The sequence below is a fragment of the Dipteris shenzhenensis genome, chromosome 19, assembly GCF_047967505.1.
Source record: "Dipteris shenzhenensis isolate YYH24624 ecotype China chromosome 19, Dip_SZ_1.0, whole genome shotgun sequence".
Taxonomy (NCBI): Eukaryota; Viridiplantae; Streptophyta; class Polypodiopsida; order Gleicheniales; family Dipteridaceae; genus Dipteris; species Dipteris shenzhenensis.
Genome location: NC_141614.1, coordinates 9,897,985 through 9,905,484, shown reverse-complemented (window position 1 = coordinate 9,905,484; position 7,500 = coordinate 9,897,985). Strand labels below are relative to the sequence as shown.

The window sequence follows — 7,500 nt, the reverse complement described above, 5'->3', positions numbered from 1 at the left end:
GACTTTTGCTCCTAGAAGAACCTCTTCCACCTCTTCTCTTAGAAATAGCTCCATAGATTTAAGCAATGAAGCAATAGACGTATCACATGAGGGAACTTGGACATACTTAAAGCAAGTAATCACGTGCCCAATTGGCCACCCTTTTGTTCATTCTCAGTTTAGAAGCCTTAGACTTATCAAAAGCTTTAGCTATTTTTTGTAGCTTCTTCAATGCATGCAATCCATGTGCAAATTGGGCATGCGTATTACAGGAAGTCCCTATCCTAGCATTGGGAATAGCATTATCAAATTCCCTCTAACCCAAGATAGAGGTATTGAAATTAAAGGCACCGAGAGAAACAGCTACTGATCAAACATCACCAAAAGAGGAAGATGGTCCAAAGAAACACACTCCTGAGATCAATCTACCATGCAATGGAGGTCTAATTCACCATCCATTTTTTCAAAAATAAGTTTTATCCAAGGCTCAAAATTGTCAGTGAGTAAGCTAGCACAATAAACTAAGGAATAGGAAATTGTGACCTGTTCACTGACATTAAGACCAACATGTGAGTGATCAACCATCCCAACTACACTATTCCAGTCACCTAGATAGATTGCATGTTTACCTTTGAGGTTGCCTTTAGGCCTCTCCTATAGGAAAGCTCTCTGCACTAAGACATTTGATGCATAAATTGAGATTATGAGAAATCAATCCCTTGGAAATTCACCTCAACCATCAACATTTCCCCATTTGCATCACATAGCGCTGAGTTAACGATAAAATCATTTCTAATCAATAAGGCCGTTTCACCTTTACCCAAGAAAGGGTACTTACAAATGAACTAAAAACCATCCACCTGCAGACTTGCTACATTATAGTTACCAATCTTAAGCTCTTGTAGAGAAAATTCAAAACACGTGAGGCTTGAACCTCCTAGTCATTCTTTTAATAGCTAATCACTTCCAATTAGCACACACACCTCTCATGTTCTAGGTCATCACGACCAATTTGGGAAAGTTGGCACTATCTTATTCATCATTATCAGCACAATCCTGATCCATTTCCTTCAGAATTGCACAAATACATTAACAAAAGCACCCTTACGTGTCTTGCCTTTAACAGCTCTAAAGGGCTCCTTTTTGTACTAGATGGTAAGTTGTCTCCCTTCTACATGGCTACCACATCAATCTACATTTACATGGTTTATTCTCCTTCCTACTGAACCTAGGATATCCATTAACCACCATCATTGTCCTGCTCTCTTTTTTAACAAAATCAACGTTCTTGGAGATGGACTCTAAGCTTCCAATCTTCTCCACTAGCTTTTGAACTACCAAACCATCATCCTTAGTTTCAAGAGGATCTTTATTGGTATCTTGAATGCCTAGAGATCTCTCATCCATCAACAAGACCTACATGTCCATAGCCTTAGTTGTATATGATAGAATATTAATTAACCTCATTTAATATAAACACCATATAGTTATGAACCCAATAGGATACATACTTAGGTTAAACTAAGATAAATGTTATGTTTGGGATTTGAATCATGTTCTTTTAGATTGCACGTGGAGCCTTGCAAATTTGGGTAGCCCTCACACTTAGGATAAAACATTTCACATCAAGTCTCCTACTTAATCACTTAATTACACTTTGTTATAAACAAATAATAATAGTTTTTCTTCAAAGGACTACCTACAAATCCAAGTAGAAAGGCATCCTAGAAGTGTCATTTCTACAATATTAAATGGCATTTTCATGCCATCATTTCCACACTATTCAAAATTTTTAGACATGTGTAAAGTCCAGTTTTAGAACTAGACTAAAAAAGGTCAAAAAACATGAATACCTTACTAATCTTGTTTTCTTCATCTTTGACTCCTTTCTCTTGATCAGTCTTTCCCAAGGGAGCCTCTAATACCTGATAGCTTTTAGAGCTTCACAACTTTTGAGCATGCAATAGTTCACGTTATATCTAAAAGCTTGCATAGTGAAAGAAGGAATATATTGTAACACAACGAGTACACAAGACACTCTTTATTAAAATCGACTCAGAGAGAGGACCTCAACTCTATATTCAACTCATGTCTATGGGCCTTGTTGCTAATTACAACATACACTATTATGAACTAAAGCTCACATAGAGCGACAAATCAAACACAGACACTATTATGAACTAAAGCTCACATAGAGCGACTATGAGCTGCAAGAGCTCGGACAAAGAGAGTGCTCCTCTATGCTATGAAGCAATATATCGATGAAGGATTGCCGCCATACCATCGCCTCTGATCAGAGATCTCCGAATTATCACATGAAAACTACCATGACTCCACCATGCACTTGTCTGCCACCCTAGTCAACCAATCATGATCGACTAGCTTCCTTTAAAGATTCTAATCACCACGTTACCCTAAAGTTCAAGGGCTCCTCCCCATGAAACCTTATCGGCAAAAATTTTTGAAGGACACTCGCTCAAAAAATGGCCACTAAACCTGCAAAAATGGCATCAGGGAATAACCCAAATCTAGCCTCCACAAAGAGATTCCAACCATGAGACAGTACCAACTCCATTGTCCATCACAACTTTTCAGGGGAATTGTTTGCTTGTCGACTTGAGAAGATTGCAATTCTTTATATATACATAGAAATGAGTGCTCCCTTTCTTTCCAGGAAATAAATAAAAATGGGAACAAGGTGAATGATAATAAAATCATTCATAAGGCCTACCCTAAAGCAAGAATTAGATGTGCAACGTGGAAGAGAGACCTCATTCTAGGAGAATGGTGACCTCCTCAAAATTTTGTCAAGTAAGAAACACCTTTTTGCATTTTTCTAAGTCATAATTGATTTTACAAGGTGAAGCTGGGACCTCAACGTTTAGAGTACATGCTTAAGCCAAACAGTATAAGCAAGATAAAAGGTATTCTTCCTCGAACATTGGGAGTGGCATATAGCAAAGATAAGACAAAAGAGTGAAAATGGTGCTCCCATAAGGAAACAAGGTACGGTTGTGATGGAAGATAACCTCATTACATAAGATAAGAGGTAGGGTAGTGAAGAAGCATAAACTACTTACATATAAGACATTTAGGAAGCTAAAGAAACTTATGAAAGTCAACTTGTTTTGGAGACTTAAGGACATACTCTTTGGCCTTGACATCAAAGGTAAGCCTTAAATGTTCATTTTTCTCTCCTCTGAAGCCTAGTCAATGTGTGCGCTTTTAGACTTGCATGTGTTAGGCTTGAATAGATTATGGTAAGGTCTATAGTGAGGGCATCATTTTCTTCTTATTCTTCTTTTGAAACTTGGGCCATACTAAAAAATTCATAGTGCTACCTGTGAATGTCCAAATGACACACGATTTGTTGCATTATGCAACAAGATTTTCATATGAAAATCACTTGTATCTAAAATGTTTTCAGAAGAGAAAACTCTATAATGTTTATGAGAGTATTATTCATAAAATAAAGCAACTAAAAAGTAAGAGCATTTCCTAAATGAGATGTAACAAGTAAAAGTTACATCTTCTAGCGGAAGTCAATATTTTGAATTGGTGGATGAGCTTCACTTGCTAATCTTTATAGAAAAGGGGAGATAATCTTTGTGCAACAAGCTATTTGAGGCGTAGGGAGAAGACCACGCAAGCTTAGCACAGCAGCAAGCATAAAGCTTTGCACAACATATGATTAGTACATTTAATGCAATATACAAGAATGGCAATAGAAAAAACGTGGACAATATAGAAACACAAAAGAACATGTGGTGGAAGGAGAAAGGGGTTGATGTTTTAAAAATAAGTGGAAAAGGACTAAAAGGGAAAGCACTTATGAGAGTTATCACTTAGGTGAGAGTCCTTTACTAAGTAATGAATTTTGAATTTTCATTTTGAATTTTCTTTCAAAGATAGTATGGTGCCTTGAATTCTTTTCAATTGGGTACATAATAGCAAATAAGATAGGTGGAGATGAGATTTCCTAAGTAGGAAAGTAGGAAAGGGGAGATGCAATTGCTAAGTCAAAGGTCAAAGCAAAAGGTTGAAAGTTGGGGTACGCTATCTCCAAACTCAAAGTAACGAGTTGAAAGTTGGACGACGCTATCTCCCAAGGCTCTATTGTGCTATCTCCCAAGGCCGTTAAATATGCTATCTTCAAAGGTTCTTTCATCGCTCATCTCTCCCTTATGTCTCTCCTTCCTCTTTCTCGCATCTGCAAATTCTTCATTTCGCCCTTGCTCGATCACCTCTCCCTTCCCACCTTCCCTCATTCCATCCCCATGATCGTAGACTGCCCCCTTTGCTCTCCCCTTGGACTCCCTTCCACGGCATCGCCGCATCAACCGCCATTCAAACTCCCTCCTTGATTCTTCCACTTCTCTACAGACGTCTTGCGATTCTCATGGGCAGCTGCTTGACCGTGTGTTTGGTCTCGCTGATGTAAACCACGATGGTTTAGTCAGCAAAGACGAGCTGCGTCGGTTTCTGTTGACATCGCAATTGAAAGTTTCACAGGACAGCTTGGATTCTCTTATACAGTCTGTTGCGCCACAGGTGGAGGAACATCTGAACATAGAAGAGTTTCGATTTCTATATGACTCCGTTCTGAACACGGGCAATGGGCGGTGGGAAGAAACCGATCCTCGAGGTGAGGAAGAGAAAGATTTGCTGGAGGCCTTTAGAATTTTCGACAGAGACAACGACGGATTCATTTCTCCGGCTGAACTCCAAGAAGTGCTCTCGAGCATGGGATTGTCGGGGGAAGCCAATCTTGGGGAATGCGCCCAGATGATAGAAAATGCAGATGAGGACGGCAATGGACTCGTAGATTTCCGGGAATTCAAGAAGCTACCGTATAGTCAAACCCCTTGAAGAGAATACGGTACATACTTCTTAGCGTAATAACGTACATGATTCAAAATTATCTACACCATAACGAATATTATACTTCTTAGCGTAATAACGTACATGATTCAAAATTATCTACACCATAACGAATATTCAAAGGGACTACATGACTCACTCTTGAACCTCATCTTATGTTGATTCAACCCCAACCCAAGGAAGCTCCTTCAATCATAGGACAAAGCAAATAGACAGAGCTTCGGTCTAAGAGCAAATGGGGAGCTAGCAACCAAGGGGATGGGCAACCCACCCATCAACATCGTGTTAAAGATGCACAATCCATAGGCGGCATTAGAAGACAAGTGGATCAGCGCTACTCGACAAGGCTAGGCAGCGAAAGACCCCAAATGTCAAAGTGAAGCCAGAGCCTGAATTGAGTCAGCCCACTTGACTAAGGGTGTTGTCGATGGCTCTGCACGAAGGACTCATGAGGGCGAAGTTTGTCAAACACGACAGATACAAAGTAATGGCACCTCCCTTTTCCGACAGAGAGGTGTGAACTATTGTAAATGTGAGGTGTAGTACCCATTGTAAATGTTTGTGGTGGAGAAGTCATGTATATAAGGTTCTAGAGTCCTAGAAGTTACGATCATTCTTGTAATATAGCAACTTGTATGTGCGTAGTGCACCCAAGAGTTGTTTGTATTCGAATGCCATTTTGGGCTAAAGTAATAGAATAGCACTTTGCAATAATTCCTTTTCTCTCTCTCTTTTAATTCTGTGCTTCACTCTTTTGCATATGCTTCATGACAATATGCATTCACTCAACGAGGGCCATGCTCTTGTAGTCATCTGTAAAAGGCAATTGACTTGCACACCTAGACAATCAAAGGAGCACGAAAAAATTTGATGAACAAACATGCACCACCACATTCGGTGATCCTGCTACGCTAGGAACACATTGTGTTCTATGTGGATCATCAAGCATTATTATACTTGATCAACAAGACCATCATCAGAAGCAACAATTGATTCAATGGATGCTATTACTCTAGGAATTCAAATTCAAGATCATCCATACGCCAAGTTTGTCACATTGTGGGGCTAACTACTTATCTCACACAAAAGATATAAAATTGAGTAAAGGGATTGATGACAGCCTTCTCAATGCCCACTTGTCTGCGATGTCAATGTAGGAAGACAAGCACTAAGAGATCATCCAATATCTATTCATAGCGACCTTTCCCGAAGCTCCAAGCAAGGTTGAACGATGAAGCCATTCGCCAATGGATAGGATCTCATTGGTTTGCATTGCCATGTCGAATAGGCCAGTGTAGTCCAGAATGGCTCCCATGGATGGATGGAGATTGAACAACATTTGATCTTGGAAGGTTGGCCTTCCAATTTATTGACATGCATCATGATTCCCATTTATTGACATGCATCATGGTTCTTGTAGTGCTTTGTCACATCAGTGTAGAGAGTGTTCCCCCTTAATTCCACAATTAGCTTCTTCCAAACTATGGATCTCGATGGAGGAATGACCATCAAAAACCCCTTGATGGGCTTCTTCCCTCACGATTGCTCTTTCATGTGGAAAGCTAAGGATCATGTCCCTCCCTTTTCCACACAAATAGTCGCATATGAGCGAGTACTTCCATGCCACAGAAATGAACAAGGTTCTACAAATGTTCCTCCACAAGATGACAAAAATGATTAGGATAATGAGCTATATATAGTACTCTAGGCATACCCAATGGCATTCAAGGTCACAATGATGAATATCCCATTTTAGCTAGCATTCGGTCTCGAAGCAATAGTACCAATGGAATTCTTGTGCCTAGTTTAATAGTTTCCAACACACAAATGGCCGAGAAGAAGCCATCACAAAGAGGCTAATTGTCCAGAATCGACGAAGTCTTACTATGGATAGCCTATATGTAAGGCATAATCTAGTGGAGGAGGAAGGAATGGCATGAGTGACACTTCAAGAAACAATCTCTCAAAGTGTACCGCATGCTTGTCCTACACAATGCTCCATTGGGAGCAATGAATCAAAGCCTACAACATCGTGAATAGGTAGGACCTTACCAAATCAAAAATTGCTTTGACAATGGGATAATCACTCTAGAGGACGAGAAGGTAATGAACTACCAAAGCAAATCAATGAAATCAACAAACACTAGCAAGCAATGCACAAAGCAACTCAAGGAGGAAGGAGCAGAGCATAAAGGGTTTGTCTCCCCCATATTGTTGTGGATCCTTCTCAACATGGAGTAGTGTGGAGAAAATCCATCAAGATGAGGCTTAGTGGCTAAAGAAAATTTGGGAGGCAGTTGTGAACCATAGAAATTATCTACTTAACATGCTATCCACTATCTAATCGCTCCATGACCCAAGGAGCAAGACCAATCTATCAACCTTGGGAAGGTTGTATACTATTGAATGAATGAGATCTTGATGACTAAGGTGACAAAATTTTTTGAGCTCCTCTGCCAATGCCACAGCCCTTTGATTCTGTCATGTCCCATTGGATATCATTGATGGCTGTGCATAGAGGATTTGTGAGGGCAAATTCTATTAGAGAGGATAAATACAAGGCAATGGCACATGCCTCTTTTGAGAAGGAGGTGCAAACTAATGCAAATGTAGTGGGTAGTACCCACTGTGAATGTCTAT

General features: G+C 39.8%; 1 pseudogene; it reads left to right on the top strand.

The window, feature by feature from the left end:
- LOC147890051 (calmodulin-like protein 2 pseudogene) overlaps positions 1–4,848 on the top strand; it is a 19,757-nt pseudogene extending 14,909 nt beyond the window's left edge.
- The last annotated feature ends 2,652 nt before the right edge of the window (positions 4,849–7,500 follow it).